The sequence below is a fragment of the Pangasianodon hypophthalmus genome, chromosome 15 (assembly GCF_027358585.1).
Source record: "Pangasianodon hypophthalmus isolate fPanHyp1 chromosome 15, fPanHyp1.pri, whole genome shotgun sequence".
Classification (NCBI taxonomy): Eukaryota; Metazoa; Chordata; class Actinopteri; order Siluriformes; family Pangasiidae; genus Pangasianodon; species Pangasianodon hypophthalmus.
The window spans coordinates 16,346,905-16,363,961 of record NC_069724.1 but is presented as its reverse complement, the minus strand read 5'-3'; positions in this window follow the sequence as shown (position 1 = coordinate 16,363,961).

Sequence of the window (17,057 nt, the reverse complement as noted above, 5' to 3'; positions counted from 1 at the left end):
CTGATTTTTTTTTGCTCACATTCTGGTTATTCTGGTTTACCCCACAGGGTACTATTGATAAGTACTAAAAGATAATAGGATTTAGGATAGGATAATAGGATAATAGGCTGATCCACAAGAAGGTTATTGCCAGTCAAAGAAGCATCCCAGGTAATGCACCTTCTGATGGAGTATAGTCATAAAGCTGCAAATCCATGGAATCACACCTGGCCTTACTCCAAGGTCCAAAAGATAACAGACCACTGCTGTGTGGTAAACAGCATCAAGAGCCTTAAGCAAGTTAGTTATTAAAGTGCATACCAAACCAGGTATCTAGATCATAGTAACATCTTGTACTCTGATCACGATATACAACAGAGCCTGACACCTGTCTCCTGCTGTGGCTCCCCTTAACCAGTCTGATTCATCCTAATGCTCTACTTATGCTTTGCTTTGCTTATGACTAATTTCCTGCTGCTGAGGATAATCTCACCTCAATACCATAAAGACTTGCAAAGAGAGAGTTTTTGTTCAACTCAGATTCCTGCTGCAGTCGTTAATCTAACTAATCTGACAGACTTTCTATATAAAACCAATCACGTTGAGGAAAATTTTAAAAGCCCCAATACTGCTATTTGAAAGTAGTTTTTAAATAATAATGCTTTAAGATGATTAACTAAATATTAAACATATTATTTTACATGCAAGAATGAACAGAATTAATACTTCATTATCTTGGATGAGGGAAAAACAGTTTAATAAACAATAAAATAAAAACAACTAAACAAGATACTAAATCAAGGTGTCAGATTCTGCCTGGGCCACATCAGCATTTTTGTGAGAAGTAATCAAAGTCTACAAGTTTTTAAACTTGTTTAACATGTTCTATCAAATAACACCAATAGCCTAGGCTCTGAAATTAGAATAGGATGTTTCTATGAACAAGAAGAGCTAACTGAAACTATTAAAGTGTATGCATTATTAGGTGAAAACACTTATTATACTGGTTGTAATAAAAGTTGTTTTTTTTTTTTAAGAATGCATGCCTTTGTTTAATCACATTTTATTGGATACCATATGCTGTAATGAGAACCAGGATTAGCCAGTTGGGATGATGTTTTTTTTTTTTTTTTCCTGTTTGAAAGCTACTAGCCAGATAGCTACACTATAAGCACCAAAATATTTACATTTATGGAATTTGGCAGACACCCTTATCCAGAGTGACTTACATTTATCTCATTTATACAACTGAGCAGTTGAGGGTTAAGGGCCTTGCTCAAGGGCCCAACAGTGGCAGCCTTGGGGTGCTGGGATTTGAACAAATGACCTTCCAACCAGTGGTCTAACATCTAACCACTGAGCTACCACAAATATGGAGGTAAGAGCCCCTGTAGCTGGAGTTTACTGCAAAAGAAAAGTAGATCAAGCTTTATAAGTTGTAATTTTCCCCTTGTAATTTTTTTTTTTAAATTGTGTCATCACTGTTCCTACTGCTGTCTGACATCCATGAGCATGTCACACTTATCAATTTAATTGTATAGATCAGGAAAAAATTGTGACTGCACATATATACAGCAGTTTACAGTTCCCCTTCGCATGGGGAAAAAAAGCTGCCGCTTGTTGGTTTGAGTTAAGCAGTGTGAGATGTGAGCCCATGTACAAAAAATGGCAGTCGCTATGCTATGGGTTTGCTGTGAATTCTTGAGAGTGTGAAAATGTTGAACAGTAGTGTACTATGGGCTGTTTCAGTATAATTTTTCCCAAGTTCCTGCAGGCCAGATTTGGACTGCAGACCTTGTGTTTGCTCTAGATACTAGCTAGCTAGTTAGCCAATATTTTTTTCATTTCAATCACATCAACAAGCAAAAGTTAAAAAGAAAGTGGACAAATTGACTAAATCCAGTTAATTAGCAATAATGTCCTATCGTTGTTTTTGGTTCATTGAGTTTTTCCACCCCAGATAGATGTAAATACTTCATGATCACTGCTTCTTCTTGAATTTCTGATGTTACCTATTATTTTCAAACCACAAGGGGGGGCCCTGTAACTACAGGATACATAACCCTCTTCACCAAATGATAGTAAACTGCGCTTTTTTGCGTATCTGTTTTAAAAATCGTTGGACCCCCTGATCGCTCAGGGGCCCTAAGTGACCACTTCACCACTTATAGCAAGAAACAGTCCCAGTGATATAAAATATTTGAAGGCAGAAAAGATGGTTGACAATCACACTTGACTTATGCCATAGGCTACTATTTAGAGAATTTTTAGATGTAATAGAATCAATAACATACAGTCATTCAGCCTACAGTCAAGCAGCTCCTTTTGAGTGTTTTTAGATGTTTATTTGTTCGGTTGCTTGATACAGCGTGTTCCCATCACCACTGACTAGGGTTGCCAGGTTCCAGCAAAATTTCCATCCCAACTACTTCTCAAAAACTATACAAAAGACCTGAAACTAACCCAAATAATTCAGGCATTGGAAAAGTGTGACACATTATTCTTCTTTTTCTCAGTTTTTGTGTAGGAAACAAGGTCACCATGTTACACAAGCACTTTTAATGCACAGACATTATCCAATCCAAAATTTCCCCATTTCCCTGTTCCAATCTTTGCAATATATCTTTCAAAGGAAATGATTCCATATATCATAGACATACTGTTTGCACTTACACTTTGACTTTCCTTGCCGAAATTCATTAAAGTAGTTACTAAAAAACAAGATCTTGGCAGCCACAGAGCAGTCGTAAACTAGCCCAATTTGGCAAACCTGTCATTAACTGTCCTGCCCACTGCTCCTCTCCTAAACATGGGGCAGTATGATTCAAACCCCAATGGGCCTCTATTAGCAATTGTTGTAGTTCCCATTTTTTACCACTAGATGCAATAGTAACTCTATGGCATTGAATGGGGTAGTGACCTAGAAAGGCAAGAAAATGAATGGAACATTGGCTTATATTTGTTAAACAGCAACATTTTTAAAAAAAAAAATCAATGATTACTTAATTTAGTTAATTAGTATTTCAATGGAATTAAAAATGTATGGACTTTTAAGATTAACATTTGTTGAATGGCTGATATACTGTATATGGTGTATATACTACAGTACAGTATACAGAATACACCTGCTCCTGTGGACGAGCCTCGACTGCTTTTTGTCATTCTTCCATATAACTTGTTTGGAATGAAATGTTGTTTCACCAGGGCCATAGTGTGACACACAATACAGTAGCACGGTACATAGAACCAGTCCCAGATTGGCCATCCTGCAGACATTTTGCTCCATATAGTCAAACATGATTGGTTAATAAACTGTCCAGTTTTGCAACACTATTGGTCATCATTCATCTCATGTCTGTCCAGCTTCTGTAAGCAATGTGAAATAGAAAACAATATAGATGCACTGAAAAATGAACATGGGAAAGGGCAGAAAGAAGAAAAGCCCTCCAAGAGGATGATGCAAAATGAAACCAAATAAAAGACATTTTAAAGTAGCTTAAAGTGCAGTTCAGTCTGATCATGTAGCTATTGTTATCTCATGCTATATTAACTGCAATATTACTATCTAGCAAATAAAACCACAACTGGCTGCATAATTGACATTATTAGACAAATTATTTATTTATTATTAATAAAGTTAACATATTTTTGTAACAACTCATTCTGAAAATCAGTGAATATTTTTCAAGATGAAGCTATTTCATAAGCAATAATTGCTGACAAACCCTTATATAGCCTAACGCTATATAGCTAGCAGCTATAACCTAATGTAAACTGAAAGTGGTAGCTGATATTGATAGTCAGTAACTAGTTAGCTAGCTGTGACAGAAGATAGGCCTAAACTTCACAATCAGCCAAGAACACTCATGCTTTTCCTCTGAGATACACTCACCAGCGAAATTATTAGGAACCCCACTATAAAATTAGATAAAACTGTGCATTCTGAGATGCTCACCATAGTTCTAAAGAGCCGTTATTTGAGTTACTATAGTCTTCCAGTCAGCTAGAACCATTTTGGCCATTCTCCTGTGACCTCTATCTTTAACAAGGCGCAGGTTATCTTTAACTAAGTGGTTGCTTAGTCCCTGGACCACAATTTTTAAAACAGATATGCAAAAAAGCACACTTTACTATCATTTGGTGAAGAGGTTTATGTATCATGCAGTGCCCCTTGTGGCATAAAGAATAGGTAACTAACATCAAAAGATCATGAATAAGCGGGGATCAAGTGGTCTTCATATCTATCCAAGGCGGAAAAACGCAAAAAGTAAAAGCAGAAGAGGAGAAGTGGACCGAAAACAATGGTAGGAAAATAATGCTAATTAATTGAATTTAGTAAAATTGCCTGCTTTTTTGCTTCTGTTTGTTGATGTAATTGAAATTGGAAAAAATAGTGGCTAATTAGCCAGTTAGTATTTAGAGAACATGTGTCAAACACAAGGCCAGTGAGCCAAATCTGGCCTGTAACCTTGTTTCATTTGGCCTGTATAGTACACTATTGCTCAACATTTTCATTCTATCATTTTCATACTAGAATTCACAGCAGATCTGTAGCATAGTGACCACCATTGTACAGAATGCGTGATCACACATCTCACAGTGCTTAACTAAAGCCTTTTCCCCCAGCATGATAGCATTGTCACAGAGGACATAATATAGTCTATGAGATAATGCAAAGGTTTTAAATTTCAGGTGTTCAGGTTATTCTAAGGTGGGTTTTCGGGAGCAGCAGTTTGTTGAGTACTCTGCCTCAGGGAAGAAGCCATTGCAGTGTATGATGTGGTGGCACAGATGCTCTGGTACTTTCTGCCAGATGGTAGGAAGGTAAAAAATCCATCAGATGGCTAGCTGGGAGCTGGCAATAGTGGGTAGAGAGACTCTGATGATCTTCTCAGTTGTCTTGACAAGCTGCTGTAGGGTCTTGTGGTCTGAGATGGTGCAGGGCCCGTAACAGGCAGTGAGACAGCTGGTCAGGACACATTCCATTGTCCCCCCTGTAGAAAGTGGAAAGGATGGAAGAGAGGGAGTTTTGCTCTCCTCATCCTCTGCAGGATGTCAAGATCTATCTTGGATAAACAGGTGGTGTTAAGGGTCCAGGGGACTCACTGATCAGAGAGTGCGTAGGACTCCTGTTGTCATTTATCACTCAAAGGTAGGCACAGTTGTATGCAATGGATGTTGATAAATCTTACACATTCTAAAGCATCGTTCTGCTTGTGCATGGCCACACATATTTAAATTAAGAAAAGCTCCCAAATCGGTAATATGGTTAACAACTCACCTTTAAAGAGTGATCTAAAGGCTACCTGTGTGCAATCTGTTGCCCCAATTTCAGGAAAACCTGCTATGGGGTCAATATTATTGTTTTCTGCTGCCACATTTGGAATCGCAATGTGTTGTGTCATGAGCAAAATGAATGCACATAAGATACATGTCGTTATTTGGCTCGTAGTTGGTTGGGAAATGCCAGACCTGTTTCAGATTTCTCCTTGAAATATAGAAAGGGCTGGCGTGTGCACAGGGATGCTGTTGCTGATGGAGCGAGCTGCTGTTAGGCTATACTGTTGTATCATAGGCTACATACTGTAAAACAAAGAATGGTTGTAAATCACTGCTTATCAATATATGCTATTATCAAAATATGCTATTACAAAAGAATCACTAGGAGAAATCTACAAGAAATCACTGCAGCACTGCTTTGACAAACTGGTTTGTCTTCAAAGAAGCAGTTACCTATGGTAATACCACTAACATTGAAGCATATAAACCGATTAGCCATAACATTCCAACCACTGAGAGGTGAAGTGAATACCACTGATTATCTCGTTACAATGGCACCTGTCAAGGGGTTGGGGTATGTTAGGCAGCAAGAGAACAGTCAGTTCTCAAAGTTGGAAGCAGGAAAAATGGGCAAGCATAATTATCTGAGCGACTTTGACAAGGGCCAAATTGTGGGTCAGAGCATCTGCAAAACGGCAAAGGTCTTGTGGGGTGTTCCCAGTATGCAGGTGTTAGTGCCTACCAAAAGTGGTCCAAGGAAGGACAACCCGTAAACCGGTGACAAGGACATGGGCGCTGAACAAAGAAGTCCAATCCATGGAGGCCACACCTCGCAACTTACAGGACTTAAAGGATCTGCTGCTAACGTCTTGGTACCAGCTACCACAGCACACCTTCAGAAGTCTTGTGGAGTCCATGCCACGATGGGTCAGAGCTGTTTTGGTGGCACAAGGGGGATCTACAAAATATTAGGCAGGTGGTTTTAATGTTATGGCTGATCGGTGTACATCATCTGTTCTTGGCTAGTGTAAATCATGTTTTATGGCCGATGTTTCATTGCTTAGTGCCTATGATGCTGCCTTCAAATCAGGTAATATGGCAGCACTCAGTAAGGCGAAGACTAACCTGCCTCACATGATCAGAGTGGCAAAGTGGTAATGGGAGACAACAAAAAGCCTCACTTCAAACTACACTTTACATATCACTCAAATTGGTCCACTGATGATGCCATGGCTACAGCCCTTCACTTAGTCCTGTCAAATCTTGACAAGAAAGGAACATATTTAAGAATTCCGTGCATTGATTTCAGCTGAGCATTCAATACAATACACAGAATCCCACAGAAATTGGTCACAAAGGTGAACCTACTTGGCTTCACTCCCTCTGTCTGCAACTGCAGCCTGGACTTCCTGACTGGACAACCACAGACTGTTCAGATTGGATGAAACACCTTCAGCACCATCAGACTGGCCAGCAACAACCCAGGTCTGTGTTTTCAGCCCATTGCTGTTCACACTGATGACTGCACTGCAAAGCACAGCTAAAATTGCATAATCATATTTGAGGATGATACCACAATAGTGGGACTCATCAGCAATGATGATGAGACAGCAAACAGAATGGAGGAGCTTATGTCAGTTCAGTATTCTGGCTCTTAATGTTGGTATGATGATAGAGATGATTGTAGACTTTAAGAAAACATGTGTGTATCACTTCACACTGCTCATCCATGGCTCCCCTATGGAGACGGTGACAAACTGAAACTTTCCAAGAGTGCACGTCTTATGAATTTACCTAGTCTCACAACACCACGTCCCTAGACAAAAAAGCCCAACAGCATCTCCACTTCCTGAACAGAGAGAGGAGAGCTAGACTCCCCCTCCCCATGCTCACCACATTCTACAGAGATGTTGTTGAGAGTATAGTATGGGAACAGCAGTGTATCAGATCGCAAGACCCTGCAGCAGATAGTGAAGACAGAATATCATAGGAGTCCTGTCAGGGCCCTCAATAGCAAACTGTCTAGTCACTCTATCCTGTGGAAATATCATATCATATTCACATCATATCTTATTCATTATCATTCCATGTTCATAGATCATGTGTTACTCAGGAATATCATTATGCACTGAACACCTATACCAGTATTACTTTACATTCAGGAACAGCACAACAGACAACTTACTCATAACAATCACGCAATGTTAAATTTGGACTCAACACACACCATTCCACTCACTGTGTCGCTGTTTACTGTATGTACAATATATTCCACACTGTTAAGCTGTTGTGTTGTATTTATTGTGTTGTACTTATTGTTCCATGGCTACATGCACAGCATGTATTTATTGTCCTGTATCTTGTATTTATTGTATCTTATCTTGTACTGCACTGTACTGCACATACTGCAGTATATTCTATAATATACTGAACCAAGGCTGAGTGTCAGGTATTTGACTTTACCTGAAGTATGATCTATCTTGAGGTATTGGCTTCTTCCAGAGGTATTATTGATCTGTCAATATCAAACTTTGCTTTGTCTTTAAAGCTCTGTTTCATTACCACTGTTTTACCATGGTTTGCAAACCATAGTTATCTTATAGTAACCATGGTGAAACAATAGTTTTAACACCTAGGATTTCTTCCATCTGAAAAACCTATGCTGACCATGGTTATATAACCATGGTAAATCCATGGTTCTCTTTTTTGTGAAGACCTGATAGTGTTGGATATAAAACTTCATAGAAGAATTTGTTCTTTATTTTATTACATGTCATGCTCAATCAATAATCACATCAATAAACAGCTTAGACCATCATAGCTGCTCATTGACAGGACAACCATCATTTATGTGGGTTGCCAGCAAGCAACCAGCAAAACCATCATTACCAGCGCTCACCAGCACCAAGCAGCTTGGAGCAGAATTCATATTGGTCTAAGTTGTTCTGGCAAGGCAATAATTTTGCAACAATTTTGCATTGAAAACCAGCTTGCTGTTTGCAGGCCTTTCTCAGTGATAAAACAGACAAATTCTCACAATACATTATGTGTAATACTCAGAAAATTTACACAATGTTTCCCTTAACCTATATGTAGTCAATCAGACAAGACATCTTGGCACCCAGCATTTAATTATTTAGGATTTCATTAGTGCTAAGCAGCTACTAAATTGTGTTAAGGAATAAAAGAACTCCAGTTCTCCAAGATGGCTGCCCTAAAACATTACAGTGTTCAGCTTCGCACATAAATGTTGATCATGTTTATAGATCACATAAAGTCATTCTGTGTCCTATAACACATCATGAAATCTGGGTGACCCTACTAAAAACTGAACACAATTTTACTTGTTATTATACTTGTACCTCCAGTTCAAAAATAAAGAATTTAAGGTCAGATACGCACATGTCTTGGCTAATTGGTTATAGTTGTTGTGAAGAAAAAAAAAATTTCATACGTGGATTTTGTCCAAACTGTTACATTAACAAATTCTATGCATTCTAACATTTGGCATATTGAAGTACTAGAATACTAAACATCCAAAGTCAACCAACTAGCAGGAAAAATAATTGTTTTAATCTTTGTAATTTTTAATTTTTTCAATTTTTAATTTTAATCTTTTTATGAAAGAAAGAAAGAAAGAAAGAAAGAAAGAAAAGCTGAAAGAAATGATCCATTGGGACCCCCTAACCATGATTCTAAAATATATTTGAAATAGATCAGCCTACTTTTTAAAGATCATCAGAGGGAAATATTTTTATATTGTTTCTCCTTAATAAATCTGTCTTTAAAATATTCCAACAGTTTCCAAAACCAAGTACTTTTATACTTTTACACTGCTGGGTGTTATATGGAATTGAATTTCAGTGATATTGTGATGTACCAAAAACCCTCAAAAACCCTCAAACCATCATACTCTACATTTTTCATACTATTCTACCCCAAGTATGCATATCATAGTCATGCCTACAAGAGTACTATGGGGACTAAAAACTGGTGTTAGATCTTCATCTAGGATTAGGGCTGGTTCTCCTGATCAATGATACTTTCACCCAACATATTTAGACATTGAATTGGCTTGATTCTATATTAAAATTTCTCAATGGCAGTAGCATCACTGAGCCACTCACTGGTCTTATTGCGCATTTTGCCTTATCTCAGTTCTAGTCTGGAGTTCTTAAACTCTAATATACGCAAATGAACTTATCAGATAATTTGGGACCCATTTTTGATTTAATTTGTTAGATTAGGAGAAACGTTACTGTCCAAGACTGTGCCACAATGCTAGAAACCCTTTCAGGTAGTTTGGGCCAGTGTTGTTGATTTATCAGGAACTTTTATTGCCACCTGTTGACTAAAAGACAAACTGCAACATCATTTCTGCAGTTGTAAGCAACAAATCAATTACACTCACCTGCCACTTTAATAGGAATAGCACCTGTACACCTACTAATTTTTGCAATTATCCAATCAAAGCATAAAATCATGCAGATACAGGACAAGAGCTTCAGTTACTGTTCAAATCTGTTCAGTATCTGTATCACTGTTCGGTATTTGAGAAACAGCTGATCTCCTGGGAGACACACAAAACAGTTCAGTCTATAGGTGCACAACAGCAGAAGACCACATCGAGTTTCACTCCTATCAGCCAAGAACAATACTGAGGCTAGAGTGAGCACAGTTAAAAATGTCGCCTATTTTTTTTTTCCAGTTTAGGGTTGTCTGTGCTCAGTGTAGCCTCAGATTCTTGTTCTTGGCTGACAGGAGTGGAACCTTATGTGGTCTTCTCCTGTTATAGCAAAGTTAAAAAGTTTGATGATTGTGTTTAATGTAGCCAAAGTTTGGCAACACTATTTTTTAAAATATATTTTTATACTTGATACATGGATTAAAAAGGGTCTGTTTTTTGAAATCCAGACCAGGCAGACCTAGCTACATCTGTGACTAAGGGCTCTCAAACAGGTTATATGGATGCATGTGCAAAGGTGTATCTGGACAAATGGCAAGGCCAGAATCATTCCAGGTCAAGTACCAAAGATCAGTGAACACACACAGTCCAAAACACAATCCAAAAATGTGGCAAGGGTTCAAGCTCTTGGCTGATCTGACAAATTTCCTAAGTTTTTATGTTCAGTGAGCATGACAAATGCTCAGGGAAATTCCACAGAAGAAGTTTGTTTAGTATTAAGGGGAGGGTGCCCTCTGGTGGTCTGGAGTGGGAAAGTCCAGGATAGATGTTACAGAGCCTCACTGATATTGAGACTTGCAAAAGCCTTGCCATACCCACGCGGTGAATTGTAAAACACGATTAGTGGGATGAGGTTGCAGGCCTTGGAGAAGTGGTCGATGATGGTCAGTATGGTGGTGTGACCCTGTGAATAAGGCAGATCAGTGATAAAATCAATTTGATGCGTGACCAAGGATGTTGTGGAATGGGGAGAGGTGTGCAGGAGGCCCGGAACTGTCGTAAGTTTTGGCTTTGGGCACAGACAGAGCAAACATTAACATACCTTTCAACATCTTGTCATAAGGTTTCCCACCAGAACTTGTTCTCTACTAGTCTCTGAGTCCTTTTGATGCCCGGGTGTCCTGAACTACGGGACATGTGAACCCAGCACATCACTTCCTCTTGCACGGACAGGGGTACATAGACATGGGTATCAGGGCACTGTGGAGGTATACGATCATCTTGCTGAGCTTGAAAGATTTCCTCCATGACTTCCCACTGCACCAGAGCTGCAAAGCAAGATTTGAAAAGGATGGTTTTAGGGCTAGATACAGTGCATGAATTCTCATGAATTCCTGAGAGGCTGTCGAACTTACCATTCTTAAAACCCAGTTGACAGATGAGCTCAAAGTTAAAATGGGTGAAGAATAGTGCCCACCTGGCTTGGTGTGATTTTTTGCTGCCTTAACATATTCAAAGTTCTTGTGATCAGTTATGATGAAAATTGAAACATCATTTCAAGGTATCAAATGCATCCAGGGCTTCAGGGTTCCAATTGATAATCTTGGGCTTTCTTTTGAGGAGGGATATTAGTGTGGCTGCCACAGTGCTGAAGCCCTGAATGAACCTTCAGTAAAAGTTTGCAAACCCCAGGAATCTTTACATTTCCTTGACAGTTTTGAGTTGGGGCCAGGAGGTTACTGTTTCCACTTTACTCTGATCTCCACTCATCTTTGGTCCAAAATGTAGCCTAGAAACTTAATAAACTTCTAGTGAAATTTGCATTTTCCAGCTTGACATACAGATTATTCTTTAAAAACTTTTGCAACACCACACATACCTGGGAGATGTGTTCTCTTTTGGTTTGGGAATAGATCAGGATGTTGTCCATGTAAGTGATGAAAGGATTGTATGGTGATTTGGTTATCATGAATGAAAGGGTCTTTCCATGCAAGAGGCCTCTGGAGAGGGATGGTGTGTTTATTTTCTTTCCCTCCTCTTAGTGGGTTGCCGTTCTTTTATACTCAGTGGGCCTCATAGGAGAATCAGAGTGATATTCAGCATATCAGCTATAGTATTGACAAGGAAGTTTCCAGCCGCGCCTGAAACGACACGTGCAGGGACTTTGCAGAACTCTTGCCTGAAAGCTTGCTAGATTTGATTCTGCAGTGTGGGGTTGAATGTAGCAGTCACCCACATAAGCACTCTGCAGGTGAGTTAGCACCTGATTGCAATTTCCTGGAACTCCATCATATTTATTAGGAAGTGTGAGAGGTACACACTGTGGTGGTTGCTCACTGATCCCAGCTGTTTGTTGAATCTGCTGTTTGTTTTCTCTGAGTAGTTGGCCTTGGGAGGTTACAGCTATTTGGAGGGTGTGCACCTTGGCTGGATCCATGATAGATGGCAAGGCCTTCTGTAACGAGGGACTCGGAGACAGAGATTAATGATCCATATGCACCAGGTTTATTGGGGCAAAGGCATGAAGTCAAAAACAGGCAGCGTTTAAAACCAGAAAAATCACCAAAACAGGAACAGATTCAAAACACAGTCTGAGAACAATATTGAGATACTAGGCAGGTATCTCAAAACTAGCAAATACCAAAAATAGCAAAATAGTGTCAGTTCAGAAGGGCAAGGCTAAAGGCAGAATTGAGATACGGTCAAACACAAAGAATCGATCAACAAAAATATGGCTCAGAACTCACAAAAATGCAGGCAAACTGTAAGGCTTTGCGCCAGAGTTCAAGTTCATATGCTTTATATAGCAGTTTCACAGGAAATAGGACATACCTTTGAAGATGTGCATTTAGTATTCAGGAGGCTGCCCTCAGGCAGACTTGAGTAGAAAAGTCTGGGTTAGATGTTACATGGACATTTATGAGCTACCAGAAAAAGCAGACTATTCACTTGCAGAATAGTCTGTTTCAGAATGTGCCAATTGTTTTGCATCTACCGACATACTTTGAGAAGTGTCAACCACTGAGTGCTCCAGATCCTTTTCCCGTTCCAACATTTTCTTTTGATATTGAGCTGAAACCAGACTAAGAGCGATTCAAAGACCGTTATGAAAGAAAAAAATAAAGGACCCAGATACTTCACCCGGAATAGGGAAACTGGGACCCTGCCCTGGAGGCAGGCCTGGAGGGGGGAGCTCATCGGCGAGTGCCTGGTGGTCAGGACCTTACCCATGGGGCCCAGCCGGGCACAGCCCAAACAAGCCATATGGGACCGTCCTCTAGTGGGCCCACCACCTGCAGGAGGAGTAGTAAGGGTCAGGCACATTGTGGATTGGGCAGCAGTCAAAGGCAGAGGCCTTGGCGGACTGATCCCCGGCTACCTAAACTTGCTTTAGGAACATGGAAAGTGACCTCTCTAGTGTGAAAAGGAGCCGGAGTACGGGAGGTGGAGTGATACTGTCTAAATGTAGTCGGGCTTACCTCAACGCACAGGGTGGGCTCTGGAACCAATCTCCTGGTGAGGGGCTGGACTCTAATCCACTCTGGAGTTGCCCTGGGTGAGAAGTGCAGAGCAGGAGTGGGTGTACTTGTAGCCCCACAGTTCTGTGCTGGTATGTTGGAGTTTACCCCAGTGAATGAGAGGGTCTCCTCCCTTCAGCTTCGTATCAGGGGATGAACTCTAACTGTTGTTTGTGCTTATGCATCGAACATCAGTTCAGAGTATTTGGCCTTCTTGGAGTCCTTGGGTGGGGTGCTGGAAAGTGCCCCCACAGGAGACTCCATAGATTTACTGGGGGGCTTTAATGCTCTTGTCGGTAATGACAGTGAAATCTGGAGGGGAGCGATTGGGAGGAACAGCCCGCCCAATCTGAACCAGGGTGGTGTTCTGTTATTGGATTTCTGTGCTAATTATGGTTTCTCCACAATGAATACCATGTTTGAACATTATAAGTACATACATTCATAAGTACACTTGATATCAGAGCACCCTAGGCCGCAGCTCGATGATCAACTATGTGGTTGTATCATCAGGCTTGCGACCATATGTCCTGGACACTCAGGTGAAGAGAGGAGCTGAGCTATCAACTGATCACCACAGGTGGTGAGGGAAGATGCTGGCCAGACCTGGTAAGCCCAAGCATGTAGTGAGTGCACAGTGCACGCTGGGAGCATTTGGCAGAACCTGTCCGGGTGATCTTCAACTCTCATCGCCTGCAGAGCTTCTCCTGCATTCCGCGAGAGGCTGGAGACATTGAACAGCAATAGGCAAAGGTCCAGACCTCCATTGCTGAGGTAGCTGAACAGAGCTGTGGCCGCGAGGTCCTCTGTGCCTGCTGTGGCAGTAGTCCCCCGAACACGGCAAAGCAGAGTGCAGCAAGAGCAGTGAGGGAAGCAAAAACTCGGGTATGGGAGGAGTTCGGTGAGGCAATGGAAAATGACTTTTGTTTGGCCTAGAAGAGATTCTGGCAAACCATCAGGCGAATCAGGAGGGGGAAGCAGGGCCTTGCCCATGCTGTTTGCTGTCCCCAACTGTGAACATAGTCGGAATGTGGAAGGAGTACATTGAGGACCTCCTGAGTCCCAATATTAATTTACCAAGTATCAATTTACCACTCAATCTACATTCCAACCCTCACCTATGGTCACTAGCTTTGGGTAGTGACCAAAAGAATGAGGTCATGGATACAAGCGGTGGAAATGGGCTTCCTTCTCAGGGTGGTTGGGCTCAGCCTTAGAAATAGGTTGCGGAGATCAGACATTTGGGGGAAGCTCAAAGTAGAGTCACTGCTCCTCTGCATTGAAAGGAGCCAGTTGAGGTGGTTCAGGCACCTTGCTAGGATGTCTCCCAGACGCCTCCCTGGGGAGGTCTTTCAGGCATCTCCAATGGGCAGAAGACCCCGGGGAGGACCAAGGGCTAGATAGAGAGATTATATCTACATAGTGCCTGAGTATCCCCATGGAGGAGCTGGAGGAGGTGGCTAGGGAGAGGGAGGTCTGGATAAACAGAAGAACATGGGTGGATGGATGTTTTTCAGCTGAAATCCCCAACCTGAACTTGTCCAAAAAATTTTGTGCAGAACTGGATCGCCACACACTGCATTTGATGACCATGTTCAGATGTAAAGAATGTAAAGACAGGACAGATTACAAATGCACTTGGTGACATTTTGAAGATTCACAATGAACAGTGGTCGGTTTCCCAAAGCGCTTGAAATGCTTTGTTATCTTGTTTGTAAGAACGTTTTTTTAATTAACAAGTGTTTCCCGAAGCCTTTCATAACTAACTTAGTATGTAAACTCATTCATAAATTAACGAGTAACCTGACCCATTCATTATTCAGGAAGTACTTTGTTATTTGGAGCTTGTGTGTAGTTCTACCTCAAAAAGGCAGAAGCCACTAATTTCTATACATAAAATCCTCAGTTATTGCATGAGTGTGATCTATTCCCCTAGTGTTACTCTGATTAATTAGGTTATCTGTGCTGCAGTGGTTCAGTGGGTAGCCTGCCTCACGCATCTTAGGTTCAAAACTTACATATTGTTTCATTGTTTTATGTTAGCTGTACAAACACAAATGAAGCAAACTGCAATTATAAACTGTGTACGTAAATCATATTCACATGGAACCAACAAGTTAACAAGTTAATTGTTAAAGAGATGAATTTATATTGAAGTAACAATATCATTTGTGTCGAACTAATGTACACATTTGAATCATACATTCAAGTACATTCAACAAATCTTTTGTGGTGTAGTTTTTGGACTCCCTTTCGTCATTGTATTGTACACTGAAAAAAAAATTAAAATAAATAAAATTAAATTCTATGCCCAAACCCCAGGTCAAACCTAAGATGCCGGAAATGTGCAACAGCAATGTTACCCACTACACTGTGGTGCCACACATGAGTTAGTCAAGTTGATCTGATACTTGTCAATGCCAACATATTCATATTTTTTTTCCAGTGTAGCTCTTCCATACAAATTTTGTTGTAAAATTTAGATTACACTTGCATCTATCATCCACGGATCGTCTGTTTCTGCTGTTTCAGTCTCTGATTCATCTATTAAATTTACCTTCGGACTGTCAATGGATCCAGACTTGGGCTAGGTATAGTCAACAAAGAACTACTTACAACTCGTTCGTCAAATCCCTGATAACGAAGGCTTTCAGGAAATTCTTGCAAAACAGGCTCATACATAATGTACATCCTTCTTTAAGTTGTTTGTTATTCACTAAGCTTCATCATTATCAGGAAACCCACCCCAGGTTAGAAGAGTTTTGTAATTCTGAGGTAGTTTTGTCTGATATGCAGATAAAAGCAGATGGTTGGTTAAAGGCATTTCTTAACTGGTTTCATGTTTGGATGAACTGTGTTTACCTAACATGAGTATGTTATGGTTGTTCTTTGTCTGTTAGGAACTACATGATATCCACACAAGTCACACTACAGTCCTTTACGCTCTTCCTATCTTGCTGCATGAGGATGTCTCATTTTTTTAGGACATGCATGGTAAGTTTTCTTAAATGTATTCTATCAGGATCAATCTAGATGAACTGCTATTTGTCCCTTTCTCTAAACTAAATACAGAATGTTGCTACTTTCACTTAAAATCTGGCAGTGCTTGACGAGACAACCCTTGGGGATGCTCCATTAGCTCTACGTTCTGTTGTTAGTGACAACAAAAGATCCTACCACCCACCGAATGATGAAGTAACCAACTTCTGCAGTCTTGCAGATGATTTTCTGGTAATTATCAGCTTGATCTATGCTCTTAACCTCAGCTATCCTAAAGGAATGACCAGGACCTTTGAATTTGTCCAAAAATTTTTTACTTGGATTGGAGGACAGGAAATCACCTAGATTACAGACCCTAAATATATAGGCAATGATATAGGCAATGACAACTTCCCTTGTTGCAGCATCAATAATGAGGTCTACTCAGACACTGTGTTTGTTTTAATTTTATCTTAGTCAAGTTGGTTAATGTACTGTTGACTTTCAGTTGGACCACCTTTGAAGGACCTGCCATTCTTCCATGTTGGTGGGCACTAGCTTATTTTGTTTCTACTTTATAATGTTGATGCCCATGGATCAAGTTATTCAGAGGCTCTGTTTGTGGACACTAAAACAATTTTGTTTAGATTTGAAAAATAGACAGAAAAGTAAATTTAATCGTATAAGATTTAAGTTTTTTTATGGCTAAGGTGATTGTGTCCTGAAGACAGAGCTTAGCATTATGATCATATAATATCTATCATGATAAATTATGTCACATGTAGACTTCTGAGATATCCTATTGTGATTTTTGTTTCAAACATAAAAAAAAATGACAAGCTCTGGAAGCAGCTGATTTATATTAATATTTTACCAAATCTGTAAATTTGTCAAAT